At 42.8% G+C, this 15,344-nt stretch overlaps 2 long non-coding RNA genes across 7 annotated transcripts in view; one reads left to right on the forward strand and one right to left on the reverse strand.

The window, feature by feature from the left end:
* Positions 1 to 15,344, reverse strand: part of LOC308478762 — a 141,510-nt gene that overhangs the window by 73,713 nt on the left and 52,453 nt on the right. For 4 of the 6 annotated variants that reach the window (XR_013987236.1, XR_013987237.1, XR_013987238.1 and 1 more), the window contains one exon: positions 7,450 to 7,772. The exons of the other annotated variants lie outside the window; for them this stretch is intronic. This is a non-coding gene — a long non-coding RNA (uncharacterized lncRNA). Of the gene's footprint in view, positions 1 to 7,449; positions 7,773 to 15,344 lie in introns of those variants that run through there. 6 annotated transcript variants of the gene reach the window in all.
* LOC308478808 lies at positions 145 to 2,695 on the forward strand. The gene is made up of 3 exons (XR_013987297.1): positions 145 to 305; positions 1,816 to 1,984; positions 2,681 to 2,695. It is a non-coding gene; the product is annotated as an uncharacterized lncRNA (long non-coding RNA).

The following is a 15,344-nucleotide window of genomic DNA, read 5'->3' on the forward strand; positions in this document are numbered from 1 at the left end:
TCTAACTGAAATCCCAGAGCGCTTCTGCCAATCAGTGCAGACAATATTGAGCTAGATGGTCTAATCAGGTTAACTCGGTGTGAGGGAGCTCCCTATGTTGTTTCTTCCCAGGTTTTGGGCCTCGTGCCCCATCATTCACACGGGGATATTCTTATTCATACAGCACCATTGATCTACAGTGCTTTACAAAGAAGAGGTTTGATCGGTTCTGGTCCTAAGAGGTTTGCAATCTAAGATACAGGGAAACAACTGAGGAGGAGGGTGGAATGGATACAGGAGTGAACAGCAGACAGTAAGGATTACAGGTAATATATGTGAAGTACTTTTACAATTCTAAACTGCTATATATAGTCATGATTACAAGGGTTCCGAAACTGTGATCCATAGGCAGTGGAAGACTTTGGGCTCTCAATATCTGTGGCACTCTAAAATTCAACATCCCCCTCTTCTCACACTCCATTCTACAGCATTGCTGTTTCATCTCTTGCACCGGTCATGCTAGCCTAAAACTGCCTCTGCCATGGACCACCAGTTGTGTGACAGTTTCATTCAGGTTACCTATGGCATGTCTGTGGATTTGTGGCTGATGAAGGGAGGCAGCACATAAACTGCATTAAGTACAGCTTTCACATTGATTTTTAATTTTAATTTTATTGCTTCTTTTACTCCTTTTTATTGTTATTGCATTTTTGTCTTGTATTGTATTCTATGGTATTCTAATTGCAACACAATAAAATACACTATACAAGAAATAAAAGAAGCAATAGGAGATGCAATGGAAAATCATACAGTATCTAGCACAGTGCACTGCAATTGCTATAACAGGCAGAAAAATCACTGAGTGGCCTGCCAAGACTTTCAGCAATTTTCAAGTGGTCTGAGGGGTGGGGGGAAGTTTTGAAACCACCGTACTACACAATGACACACACACACACCCTCTTCAACAACCTAACTGGTTATGAAAAACCTGCTATAGGCGGTTACACAAAATATGCCCTGTAAGGATTGCTCAGACAACTATTTAACACGATAAACTGAAAGAACAGAGCTGGTATATTGAATAAACAGTGCAACTGGCTTCAGAGCTGTTACGGTCTGCTGGGCAAATAACAATAAAAATTTTTTAATGCTCCAAATATTTTTTGTTAACAGTAGAACCAAATGGCTTGAAAGAAAACTATTGAGTATGTTTCAAGCGGCTGATTTCCTTCCCTTTATAATTCTCCAGGTGATTTGTGATTTACATACGCCATGAATAAGCTTTACGATGGCCATAGCCGCTTGTGTATTCACATTTCTAATAGCTTATTCCTCAGAGTTAGGGTAACAACAATTTTTATTATTATTATTATTAAATGAAACATGTGCCATCCTAAAAAGCACATAAAGCATACTTGAAAGTGCTGCAGTCATTTCTGTTTCTATGCCCTTCACCCTTCAGTAAATCTTTGCATGTACAGAACCTGCCCCCCTCTCCCTGCCCCGATAAATTTTGATAGTCAGGTCAGAGCTCTTCTTTTCCCCTCCTGAGCAGAAAGCCCAGATTAGCCTTGACATTTTGCTTTTAAGTGAATATCACTGACAACTTTAATCCCAGATTGTATCAGCTCTTCTGAGTGCAAGGCAAGTTTCTATGCCAGCCCCAGACACTCAGCAGGATATCCATGGTAGGTAAGAGGTAGATTAGTGGGGCTTCATCAAGATCTTTTGAGTGCCCCAAGTATTAAGACTCTGCTGATAAATGTTATAAATCTCATCAAAATTAACCTGCCCCTCTTCCCTGAGCATCACTCTCACGTTGTTCTTTTTACTAAGGAGGGACCTCAATGCGAGCCTCAAGATTTCACTTCATTGAAATTTGGTGGGAATTCCGAGGAAACCTCCTATGAATAGTGCCACAGGCTAATCTGCGGGATGAGAAATCTGAACTCTTGAAAGAAAATGAGGTCCTAGATCTCCCAACAGAGTGAACTGGGCATCAACCGTAAGCATACACACTGTCCATCTAATAAATATGTGTACATCCCAAACTTTCGTCTGCACAACAGAACTTCCCCCCTCTCTCCTCCCCCAATGCCCTACTCAAGTCTGCTGTGGGAGTTCCAGAAAAATATACTTGCTCAGTAACTTCACTGGATTCATATTATTATTATTATTATTATTATTATTATTATTATTACAGTAGTACCTTGGGTTACAAACACTTCGGGTTACAGACTCAACTAACCTGGAAGTAGTACCTCAGGTTGAGAACTTTGCCCCAGGGTGAGAACAGAAATCGTGCGGCGGTTAGCTAAAGTGGTACCTCAGGTTAAGAAAAGTTTCAGGTTAAGAACGGACCTCCAGAACGAATTAAGTTTGTAACCAGGGTACCACTGTATTATTATTATTAGATTTAGACCCAGCCTAAATATGTCCATTGATTTCAGTGAGAACTAAAGCTGCTATACTATGCTTACTGATTTAGGAGTAAGTGTCATGCATCCCATATTTCTGAGCAGACATGCACAAGTTGCTCTAACTCCCTGCCTTTATGTAGCAGCAGTGAAGTACCCCAGTACTTCTGTATTTTTCACCTATTCATTGAGGCAGTGGTTTTTTTTGTTTGTTTGTTGAAATCTCCTTTGTTTATCTCCTACTTCTAAAATAATGGGAACATATATTTTCTACCATTCTGCAGTTAACAAAAGGGTGGGAAGAGCCAAGAATTGTGATCCCATATCCACCGATCATCTAAACATCCCTTGTATCCCATTCTTCAGCATTAAAAAATGCAGAGAAAACAAAACTAATCACAAATTTGCCGCATCCATCACGTGAAATGCAATAAATTAACAAGCCGATGAAAACTGATTGCTACCCGCCACTAACAAGCAGTCTGTTGTCTAATGGTCCAGAACCAAGTTGTTTGTTGTTAATGTTCTAAGAGGCTGGGAGCAGCTAAATTCACTGAGCCAAATTCAGCCTTTCAATGTAAATCAGAGGAATGCAATTTCAAAGAACTTAATCTGGGCAGAAAGTAGGTAAGAATCATTACAATTTAGCAGACCAAGCTAATCTGGATGTAAAAATAGGATCAATGCTTTTCATTATGTAGAAAAATAGAGATGAATATCTGGCTATCCTGAAGGTTATTCGGGGAGCAATCCTATGCACATTTACCTGGAATTCAGTTGGATTTACTTCTGAGTAAACACACAAAGGGTTGTGCTATTAGAGCTGGGGAAAGATATTGCTGCAGTCTAACTTCTGAAAATTTTAGTTCTCCTTGGAGGTTTTTAAGCAGAATTCCGGGTAACAAAATTTAAGAAGGATATCGACAAGCTGGAATGTGTGCAGAAGAGGGCAACTAAGATGATCAAGGGTCTGGAAACCAAGCCTCATGAGGAGCAGTTTCCAGGCTAAAACAGACCCAGCTCCTTAAAGAGGAGACTGAGAGGAGATATGACAGCCATCTTCAAATATCTCAAGGGCTGTCACATGGAAGATGGAGCAAGCTTGTTCTCTCCTGCTCTGAAGGGTAGGACTCAATCCAATGGTTACAAGAAAGGATTCCGACTAAACATCAGGAAGAACTTTCTGAGAGTAAGACCTGCTTAACAATGGAACTGTCTCCCTGAGTAAATGGTGGGCTCTCCTTGCTTGAAGGTTTTGAAGCAGAGGTTGGGTGGCCATCTCTCATGCTTTGCAGGGGTTTGGACTAGATGACCCTTGGTGTCCCTTTAACTTTACAATTCTACGAATCTATGATTCTACATGTGCGGTCTGTGATGGAAGGAAACCGCTTACTCCAGTGCCAACTATATGGGGTAGGCTTGTAAGAAAGGATGTCCCACTGTATTTCTTGTTCTTTCTGCTGCCACTATCCACTGATATGTCACCTAGACATGTCACCTGTGGAATTTCCACTGCCGTGCAGTGATCTCCCTGAAAATAGGGATTCCAGATCTCCTGCTTGACAACTCCAACATGTCTCTCCACTGCTCTCGCTGGCACTTTAAGAACCGGTAGCACAGCCCAACCCATTTGAGAAACATGGGAGAATGACTAGTCCTTGAGTGTGTCCAGAAACCAAGAAAGCCCAGAAATCTAGCTCATCAGTTTGTTCAAAAGGAGTATACGTAATAAAGGGGAAGAAACAGCAGTATGCTGATCAAAATGGAAATAACACACCTTTTGGTCTGACTGTTCCTGTTCTAAACCTTGCTTCCAGAACATGATGCAGTTCATCCAGGTGGCATAAGTGATGTGCTCATCAGCATGGTTACCTCTCTGAGCTCTATATAATCTGCTAGGATTATAGCTCGGAAGACAGTCCATCAAAATGTTATATATTGGCAGGCTGCACTTAATTGGTCAACGTGGAACTGGGACGGCAGCATTATGGGGTTATCACGAAGGAAACGGATGGCAACAAATGGTAGTGACTGCTAGTTAATCAGGGCGATATTGGCAGGTGCTTAATGGGGGTGCAATTAGTGACAAATAGAGTGTTGCTTAAGATGGTGATACATTGGTGCACAATTTTTAAGTCTAGACTTGTAACATACAGTTTGGAAAATATATATTTACCCTATGGAGTAGGGGAGCAATGATCAAGACCATTTCAGCAACTTTGGTAATGAACTGTAGATTTTCTTAAATAATTTCTGGCTTTTCTTCAACTTCCTGTGCACCATCTCTGAGGTTTTTCTTACAGTCATTCAGTTTGTACAATCTTCTGTTTTGCATACAGCTGACATTATTTCCAAAATGAAGCCTAGAAAGGTTTCCATAGTTCAGTCACCGGCCCCAAATAAGCAAATGGCTGATCAAGGCCAAACCTCAGAGGATAGTTTTAGAAAGGAGAACACTGCCATTCTAACATTTCTAATTATCTGTACTGTGCAGTTCAGCCTATTGGTCTTTATTATTCCCAGGTTTTTTTAATTTGCTGATACTTGGTGAGGGTGAATTCCTATGTGCTGCAGCCGTGGAAACCAGGTGTCTCCTTCAATTGTGGTTGAAGCTGTTGGAGTCAGTTAACTAAAAACAAAATTCTCATAGGACGAGAATTTAAATGAGTACCACTTTCACCCATCACCGAAATGTGAATGCGACACGCAAGTTCTTTAGTGCAATGCTGCACAACTGTTTATGCCTCAAGCAAAGTGTAAGGCCAGGGTCCATGAGGAAAGTTTGCTACTGGTGCTGTTGACACATGATTTCTTTTCCCCTTTTGCTGGAAGGCAGTGTTAGTCTGGTACTACATCTCAGAAAGCTTATTTTAGCATGTGGTAGGTGAAATCACTTCACACTCCACCTAACAACCTAAACCCTAACTCACGTAGCAGCAAAGGATAGGCCCTACTTAAAATGTTGTGTCCCTTCTCTTGTTCAGGGAGTTCAGTTCACTGCAGTTCCATCTCTGTCAGTGACATATTTACATAATCACAAAAATAATCAGCATTTTACTAAACATGTAATATAATATTTTTGTATGGAGTTTTGTCTAATCTACACATTTGCAAGCAGTTCCCCCTGATATAACGTATGTGTGTGTTTATGCTGTCTTTATTAATGTGTTGTCATGGACTGGCTGGATGCAGAGGAATGGTGGGAGGCAGCAGCTGGGAAACCCCTAATGGGACCCCCTAAGGGATGAATGTTCAGAGTCAGGTTATTGGTGGTGGGATGATGATGAGGGGTCAGAGGGAGAAGAGGGAGCAGACTGGGAGGAGGAGATGTTGGAGGCTGAAGAGGTGACAGGGTTTAGTTAGCAGGAAGAGGCTGTGACAGAGGGCAGTGCAGAATCAGAGGCAGAAGTGGAGGCTGGAGAGGAGGGGGGCCAAGAGGCAGAGATGTGGCAGGCTGCTAAAGACAGGGGGTCTCCCACTCCTGCTGCGGCCAGCTTCCCTTCCCCCTAGTTTCCCAGAACACAAAGAGGAATAAAGAGGGTGGAGCAAAGAGAGATAAGACAATGGAGCTGGGGGGAAGGAGCGGGGGGAGGAGCCTTAGAGAGCAGTAGGAAGGCAGGGACCTTCTGCCCTTGCAACTGCCTCATTGGGGCAAGACCTACTGGGAAGTGTTGCTGTGATCACTAGGCCTGCACTGTTTTGGTTTCTTTGAATAAAGAGTTAGCTTCGCTGGCACCAGGTGTTTTATTGCTAACCTACCCTGACTCTTGCTCCCAACTTTCCTTCAATCTACACATCTTTGTACCCATCTTTTGACTGAAAAACTACACCACAACATTCAGGGAGCTGCAAACAGTGAAGGACAGCTGTGTTTCGGTTTGCATATTGTTTCAGGAAGCACAAATTCTCAAATTATGAAGCAGCAAGTTTTCTTATGGCAGGGGTCGCCAATGTGGTGCCCTGCAGAAGTTGTTTTGTTGCATCAGCCAGCCTGTGTAATGGTCAGAGATGATGGAGACTATTAGTCCACCAACATCTGGATGGCACTACATTGGTTACCCCTGCCCAAAGTCAAGACAGTGAGTGCTTCATGCCTCCTTTTCCTGAAGGTCGAACTAGGGCTGCATTCAAACAGCACTTTCTTCCAATGTTTCCTTCTCTGGTAATTTCCATGTTTTATATAATCTTTCACATGACACAAAGTCACTTCTGGAAATGTCATGGAATCCAATGGAGTTTTGAAATGACAGTGATGTGGGAATGGTGACTTGTAAGTAGGTGGGGTGGGATTCATTTAGTCCACAATTCTAGTTAAACCACCATACTCTGCAGCTCCCAGATTAATAAAGGAATCAGAACACAACCATCCTGTGGATTTTCCACTCCTAATTTTGCAATATACAGGCAGTGATTATTTGTTGTAGGGGTTCCGTTCCCAGCCCCCCATGTGAATCAGTGGAGCATGCATAAGTGTGCCCAACCCATCATCTTCCAGGTCCAAAAGGGCTCATGTGTCTATAATCATGCGCCAATTGGACGCACATAAAATGGTTGCCGCCTGTAATTTTCAGCTCAAAACAATGGACCAAGATGCATTAAAACTTACATTTTAGTACAAAATACATTTAGAAATCGGAATAAATGTATTTTGTTTTAGAATATTAATTAAATATGGATTTTTGTATGGTTTGCTTTTTGCCAAAAACAAACAAACAAAAGCCACCTATTAATGTGGGGAAAGGGGGAACATGTTTATGAATGAACACACATAAAATTGACATGGACCCAGAAATAATCTAACTCATCCCGTCCCCACTTGAAAACCACCTCTAAGCCTCTCAAAGTGGGACACATCTCCCACTTGAATAATCGTTGCTTGTGTTTACCTCTGATGCGCACTCACCCCTTTATTTATATCACTTCATCGATCATGGTGGAGTTTTTTATTTTTTTTATTTAATAAGGCTAACCCAACATTGTGCAATAATCAGCATTCTAGCTGAAACTGGAAATTACTCTTAAGACAATGCAATTTCCAAGAGGCACAGTGTTTCCGTCTCCATACCGTTAGGACTGTGGCTAGTTTCTCATTATAAGTTCCATCTTCACAATCCTCCGAGCTTCGGTAAAACTAATTCTATTCATTTGAAGTTGTACTGGCTTGCTACTACCTCAGGGTAGAGAATTTGATGAAAACCTGTCATGGTTTTGACATCTGTTCAGCAAAGTGTAATGAGTTAACAAAAGATGTAAATGCACAGTGCCAACTTCAAGATTGTGGCAGGAGGGGGGTGTTCTTCGGGCAAAGCATCTTCAATGGACCCCTCTATTCTGGGAGATACTTTTCTCATGCTGTCTCGGACATTTTTTGGTGTTCTGTATAAAGTGAGAAGGGAGGAAGAATTGTTGATGTAGCAGGCCTTCCGCAAAGCTCGGGTGCCTAGCATCTTTTTGACCTCTTCACCCACTGAAATCTGAGGCATACAAACCACAAAGATTTGCAGCAACACACTTAAGATATACAGTTAATATAGAAGGGGATACTGTAAATTAACTGATGACATAATCAAATCAGCTGTTTAATTTCTTTATACAAGTCTGGGAGAAGAAGAAGATATATATGCACAGTTGTATGAATAGATTCCCCCCCCTTTCTCTTTTAAACCTGAACCTTTCAAATAAAAATTGAATTATGCAACAATTCTTGCAGGCTGCTTTTCTCGAAATGCTACCATTTATGAAAATGTGAGTATAGGCTAAGGCCTATAGGTGGCAACATTGAATAATTTTTTGCAGAAATGCTTACCTTCTACAGCTGCCCTTAATTAAAGTTTTATATATTTATATGAATTATCTTTCCCCTTTATTTTCAGCAACCTTGAATACATATGTTTGAAAATGTTTGCTTTTTTAAAAAAAGAAAATAGGTTGCACAAATAAAGTATACAAATGTAAGCACCCCCATTTTCCATTTAAAAGCAGAATAAGGCTTTATCTGCTGTAGGTTTTTTGTCTAGACCGTACATTGATAGACCTATTTAATTCCAACTCCAAATCTGTTTACTCTTTCAAGTGGAAACTTGGTTGTATACTCAGTCATTTCACCTGTATTTAGGGAAGGCTTTTGTTTTGGAAAGTGATGCATTCATCAGGTAACAAGACATGACATTATGTGTATTGTGCTCAGTTTCTGCAGAGTCTGAGCACAATACAGAGTGTCAGGTTATAGCCATGGTGGTGTACATTGAAGGAGAGCTTAGGGTCCAGAAAACAATTATACCAGAGGAATGTTATGCTGGGTACCAAAATAATGTGATGATATTTTAAAAAAAAGTTGTTAGTTCAAAAGCTACTCAGTTCAGAGATGGAGAACTTGTGACCCTCTGATCTCATTGCAGCCCACCACCCACAAATTGTGATGTGCTGACTTATTCACAGCACCCTCCTGTCTCCTATTTTTGCAGTCCCAGCCAGCCAGGCAGCAAAACCAGGTCTATCCAATCCCTTGTGGGTTGGTAGATCACAAACAGTAGCAGATGACATGGTGGGGCAATGCCACTTGCCTGACCTCCCTATTAGAAGAGAGAGTGGGGGAGGTAGTGGAAGGTCAGCACGGCGCAAACACACTGGCAGGAGCATCAAATTTGCTCTGCCAGCGCACTTGCACTGCATGAACCTCCTCACCACCTCACCCTTCCCAGCAAGCAGCAGTGACTCAGCTGTCAGAAGGTCATGTGACCTCCCACCTGCCATGCTGTGCACTACTGATTACAAATGACGTAAGCCTGAGATGCACCATTTTGGGGGATACTTAAGACCTGTTTGCCCTGAGGGAAGACAGAAGATAAATCCATTTGAAAGCCATCAACAGGGGCCACCCAGAGCATAAGAAATAAGAAGAGTCCTACTGGATCAGACCAAAGGCCCATCCGGTGAGATTCCTGCCTTGACCCTTCTATTCTATGATTCTATTCTATGCTTCTATGATCTAGTCCAGCATCCTATTCTCACAGTGCCCAGCCAGATTTCTATGGCAAGTATGCAAGCAGAACCTGGAGCATGGCAGAAATGTGATATATGAATGCAAAGAAGAAGAAAAGAATAATGGTCACTTGATAACTCATTGAGAATTAAGAGCTTTTGACACTTCCTGTTCTCTTATAAGCGTTCTTTGGGTTTTATACATGATCAGGGAACGTAAGCATGAGTAGGGAGTGGGGAAGCATGTATGCTTAAAAGAATCTGCATAGTCAGGAGCCCCGAGGAAGCAGTGTTCCCAGTCAGGTCAAGGCTTCTAAATGTATTCAGTCAACACATATGGGATGGTTGGGGATAAAACATGCAGGGACCAGCATGTGCAAGGGCACTGGATTAAGTCTGGTGTTGGTGCCCCCTACTCCTGTTTCCTTTCCCTGTTCTATCATGATGTCTGAATAAGGCTATGGTAGTAGCAGTGTCAAAGGTAGTCTCCTAACTGATTAACGGACATGGTCCATCTGGACTGTTCTCCTGCACCAGCTTGATTGTGAATGTACTGTGTGGCAGATCTTAAACACTGCACAGTTTGAAGCGACTGGAAGCATAAGAATGGACTCATTTGGAAATGAAACATTCTTCAGCCCATAGAAAATATTATTTAAACTTTTACTGGCAGAACGTCCCTTCAAAACAAAATTAAAACATCAAAAATATCCTTACTGTATCTTGTGCTGTCCAGCATCTTACAAAATATGAAACCATCTGAACAGACCTATAAGCAAAGGTCTTTTTCCCTCAGGCCTACTTTCCAGCCTCCAGGCTGTTTGCTCTCCCTTCAGCTGAGCCATTTACTTGCATTGCTCTCCCTGTGCCATTCAGAGAAACAACTTAACTCCATTTGCATCTTCACTTCATCAAGTTTGGGGGGCAAAGAAACAAAGACAACTCCTTCCAAAATGGAGATCACAACCCGATACTTCTCACATGATCCCAGGTTTACAACCCTCACATTTTAGCTACCAGAGAACAGCAGTCAGTTAGTTAATCATGCTCAGAATCCTTTAGAAAAACTCTTGTGGGGGAAAAAAACAATGTTAGCAATACACATACAGTGGTACCTCAGGATAAGTACTTAATTTGTTCCAGAGGTCCGTTCTTAACCTGAAATTGTTCTTAACCTGAAGCACCACTTTAGCTAATAGGGCCTCCTGCTGCTGCTGCGCTGCCGGAGCACGATTCCTGTTCTCATCCTGAAGCAAAGTTCTTAACCTGAAGCACTATTTCTGGGTTAGCGGAGTCTGTAACCTGAAGCGTATGTAACCTGAAGCGTATGTAACCCAGGGTACCACTGTATAGCCATTTTCCATTTTAAACCTTCATTAATACACATACATTTTTCATTTCTCTGTGAATTAAACCATTAACATACAGTGTTACCTCCGGTTATGAACTGAATTCATTCTGAATGTCCATTTGTAACCCGAAACCGTTCTTAACATGAGGCGCACTTTCACTAATGGTGCCTCCCGCTGCTGCCGCACCGCCGGCGCGCCACTTCTGCTTGCATCCCGGGGCAAAGTTCGCAACCGGGAGCATCTACTTCCGTGTTAGCGGAGCTCGTAACCCAAAGCATTTGTAAGGAGGATGGTACGTAACCCGAGGTTCTACTGTACTGTACTAATGGCAGTGCGCTTGTACAGCTTCCCTTCAGTGCTGAGAGGCTTGTGTATGGGTATGTCCAGCCAATCGTGCACAAGAGTTTACTGACCTGATGTGGGTTGGAGTTCAACCCTTTGGGGAATCTTCATAGTCACTGGAGGCATTTCTCTGCCCGCCCTCACCATCAGAGGTGAGGTGGTGGCAACTGGAGAGTGGTCTTTCCAGGTGTGTTGCCCTGATTGTGGAGTTCTCTCCAAAAGATTTGTCTTCCTCCTTCTCTGATGCCATTTTGGCACCAGGTAAAGGCCTCCCCACCCCAGGCTTTTAATTCCTTCATTTTTAACTTCTTGCATTTTGAAGTATCTTTCTAGTTCATTTTGTTGTGAGCTGAACTGAAAATATTTGCATTGAACGGCAGCATATAAATCACAGAATCATAGAACGGTAGTTAGAAGGGACCCCAAGGGCCATCTAGTCCAACACTCTGCAATTCAGGAATCTCAACTTGATCATCTATGAAAGATGACCATCCAACCTCTAAACCTCCAAGGAAGGAGAGTCCACCACCTGTCAAGGGAGTCTGTTCCAGTATCAAACAGCTCTTACTGTCAGAAAGTTCTTCCTGATGTTTAGTAGGAATCTCCTTTCTTGTAACTTGGATCGATTGGTTCGGGTCCTAGTCTCCGCAGCAGGACAAAAAACAAACAACAACAAAAAAAGTTGATAAAAACAAGCAATGAAATCTTGGGCTCTGGGATATAAGTAACACTACTAGAGCTGGACATCAGATTCTGGGAAGCAAGAATGAAACGGCAGGATGTCAAATAAGAGCAACTTTGTGAAAAGACTTTGAAGTGCCAGATCAAGTTACATTATAGAAATAAAGGATGACATGATAGCAGCCTGGGAGTACTCAAAAGGAATTAAAAATAAGCAATTGAAAGGATATGTAATAGCACTTTTTGGGGGTAGAATAATACACACACCTGTCGCAAATATGGCTCTAAATTATAAGAGGCAAAGAGCCTTAAAAGACTGCAATCCTATACCCACATAGGCTGCAATCCTAACTACGTATACATAGAAGTTCCATTTAACTCAATGGGGCTTATGCCCAGGTAACTGGGGTTAGGATTGCAGCCTTACCTGGGAGCATGTCCCACTGAATTTAATGGGATGTACTTCTGAGTAGACTTCTTCTTCTTCTTCTTCTTCTTCTTCTTCTTCTTCTTCTTCTTCTTCTTCTTATTTCTATACCGCCCTATACCCGAATGTCTCAGGGTGGTTCACATAAAGGATCACATACATAAAATCAAAATATAAACAACAGCCCAATTAAAAAAAACCCCAAAGAGCCAGCATTTTAAAAAGGGTATTTGATGTAGATCAGGTCAGGCAAATGCCTGGTTAAAAAGGAATGTTTTTGCCTGGTGCCTAAAGGTGGATAGTGAAGGCGCCAGGCCAACTTCCCTGGGGAGAGCGTTCCACAGACAGGGAGCCACTGCAGAGAAGGCCTGTTCTCGTGTTGCCACCCTCCTGACATCTTGAGGAAGCACACAAAGAAGGGCCTCAGAAGATGATCTCAGGGTTCGGGTAGATTAATATGGGAAAAGGCAGTCCTTGAGGTATTGTGGTCCTGAACCATTTAAGGCTTTATAGGTCAAAACCAGCACTTTGAATTGGGCAGGAAACTAATTGGCAGCCAGTGCAGTTGTACCAGGATCGGTGTAATATGCTCAAACTCTCTTGCTCTGGTGAGCAACCTGGCTGCTGAATTCTGCATCAGCTGAAATTTCTGAACCATCTTCAGAGACAGCCCTACACATCACACAGTGTAGTAATCTAACCTTGAGGTTACCAGAGCATAGACAAGAGTAGTTAGGCTATCCCTGTCCAGATAAGGGCGTAGCTGGGCCACCAGCCGAAGCTGATGGAAGGCACTCTGGCCCACTGAGGCCATCTGAGCCTCAAGTGACAGCAAAGGATCCAGGAGTACTGCAATTATGGAATTGCTTCAATTATGGAACTGCAGTGATGGCCACCACCTTGGAAGGATTTAAGAGAGAATCATACAAATTAATAGCAACCATGACTAGTAGCCACAATGGCTATGTTCTACCGCCACTGTCAAACACATTACTGTATGCCTCTAAATATCAGTTGCTGGGAATGGTACGCAGGTGGGCAGAGTGTTGTTGCCCTCAGGTCTTGCTTGAGGGCTTCCAACAGGCATCTGGTTGGCCACTGTGAGAATAGGTTGCCCAACCAGATGAGCCATTGGTCTGATCCAGCAGGGCTCTTGGTCAGACCACACCTGGAATACTGTGTCCAGTTTTGGGCACCACAATTTAAGATGGTTGTTGACAAACTGGAATGTGTGCAGAGGAGGGCAACCAAGATGATGAAGGGTCTAGAAACCAAGCCTTACAAGGAGCACTTGAAGGAGCTGGGAGACTGAGAAGAGATATGATAAAGGTAAAGGTACCTTGATTGTTAGGTCCAGTCGCGGACAATTCTGGGGTTGAACGCTCATCTCGCTCTGTAGGCCGAGGGAGCCGGCGTTTGTCCGCAGACAGCTTCCAGGTCATGTGGCCAGCATGACTAAGCCACTTCTGGCGAACCAGAGCAGCGCACGGAAACACTGTTTACCTTCCCGCCAGAGCGGTACCTATTTATCTACTTGCACTGGACATGCTTTTGAACTGCTAGGTGGGCAGGAGCAGGGACCAAACAACGGGAGCTCACCCCGTCGCGGGGATTTGAACTGCCAACCTTCCGACTGGCAAGCCCTAGGCTCTGTGGTTTAGACCACAGCGCCACCCGCATCAGCCATCTTCAAATATCTCAAGGGCTCTCACATGGAAGAGGGAACAAGCTTGTTTTCTCCTGCTCTGGAGGGTAGGACTCAAACCAATGGCTTCAAGTTACAAGAAAGGAGATTCTGATTAAACATTCAGTAAGAGTAAGAGCTGTTCAACAGTGGAACAGACTCCCTTGGGAGGCTGTGGACTCTTCTTTCTTGGAGGTTTCTAAGCAGAGGTTGGCTGGCCATCTGTAATTGATGCTTTAGCTGAGATTCCTGCATTGCAAGGGGTTGGACTAGATGACCTTTGGGTCCCGTCCAACGCCAGAATTCTATGATTCTCCTTCTGCTCTTATGATTGCCAGTATTGGTCTGGTTCATTGTTGGTGCATGTATGTCACAACCCTTTCTCTTATGCACCATGCGTAATGAAACCTACCTTTCCATGTTCCAGTTCCGAACCCCAGAATTTCCAGCAGGCTTATTTTAACTTTGCTCTTACCCACAAACTCACATTGGTAGGATATCAAAGAGACGCCTTAAGGAAGATTAGAGAGATAATCCTTCCATGCTGGGAGTTGTATTTCTCCAATTAAATGTCCATTGCAAGCAATGAAGAGCCTGGCACAGCTGACAGGGAAGGAAGATATCACTGAAGCTCTGGCTCTTGAGTGCTTTTCTGGAGTCAGTTTAAATTATCAGTTAATAGATAGCTATTACACACACTTCTCTCCTTCAGTGAAAATGTATGATGTATATTATATCAGCATCAGTCGTTAATGAAGTTTCATTAACACAGACAGTGCCATATTAATTGGAGCTGCATATTTAATTTTTTCCCCTTTTCTTTTCCTGGGGAGAACCTATCAAGAACATAGCCTTAAAAAATGAAAGAAGAAAAGAAAAATCTGTCCCTTCCTTCCACATTTAAAATAAAATGAATACATTTTTTTGTAGCACGTCAAGGAATTTCAGCAATTCAGCTCTAAACCTGTGCAAGGGATATTAAAGCTTTGCCATGGCATTTGATAAAAGCGGAGGTTTTGCATCAGGCCCATCTGCAATGACAGATGAAGGAGTTTCTCGTTGTTAAAAATGACTGCCACCAGTTGTGCTTCTCAACACAGACGGCAGCCATACGGGGAGAATTTGAGTACAATAAAAGCGATATGTGTGTGTGTGTGTGTGTGTGTGTGTGTGTAGGGGGAGGGAAAGAACTGGAGATGCGATAATCTCATTAAATAAATATGTCTGTCCTTGTTGGGGGTAGGGGAAAATAGATGCAATAATCAACATGGAAGGCTTGTGAGGTATATGCAGAATTTTTAAAAAGGCAGAATTGCCCCAGGGCTGAGACATCCACATATTTGCCACTCTCATTAGCTTTGTGCCAGGGCCAAATGGCATGTGATGCTAAATCCCTAAGCGCAGGATTTTTCCTTCACAAATCACCAGTGGTGGTCCTTGATCCACCCTGGAACCCTCACATGGGTTGTGTGTGTAAGCAG

The sequence above is a fragment of the Podarcis pityusensis genome (assembly GCF_964106645.2).
Source record: "Podarcis pityusensis genome assembly, chromosome: 6".
Taxonomy (NCBI): Eukaryota; Metazoa; Chordata; class Lepidosauria; order Squamata; family Lacertidae; genus Podarcis; species Podarcis pityusensis.